The sequence below is a fragment of the Myotis brandtii genome, unplaced genomic scaffold (assembly GCF_000412655.1).
Source record: "Myotis brandtii unplaced genomic scaffold, ASM41265v1 scaffold468, whole genome shotgun sequence".
Classification (NCBI taxonomy): Eukaryota; Metazoa; Chordata; class Mammalia; order Chiroptera; family Vespertilionidae; genus Myotis; species Myotis brandtii.
In genome coordinates this window covers 565883-566182 of record NW_005367874.1, presented here as the reverse complement: position 1 = coordinate 566182, position 300 = coordinate 565883, and positions in this window count along the sequence as shown.

Below are 300 nucleotides of genomic sequence, written 5' to 3'. Positions count from 1 at the left end.
ACTCTTTGTAATACTTTAAGCAATAAAACAATTTAAAAAAAAAAAGAAAAAGAAAGGTGGGGTGGTGTTTTGAGTGGGAAGCATATTGAAAAAAAAAAGTTGTTTGTTATCCATTTATGTATTTATCTGAGTGGGAACAATGGAGCTGTTTATAAGCTGAGGTGATGGGCCCCGGGCAGCTGAGGAAGAAGATTTGCAAACAAGGGTAAGGCTCTGGGAGCAGGATCTCTAGAATGGGGTGAGGGGGAACCTCACCAAGGCTGGGACATGGGCCTCTCTGAGGGGGCAGGCAGGAGAGGC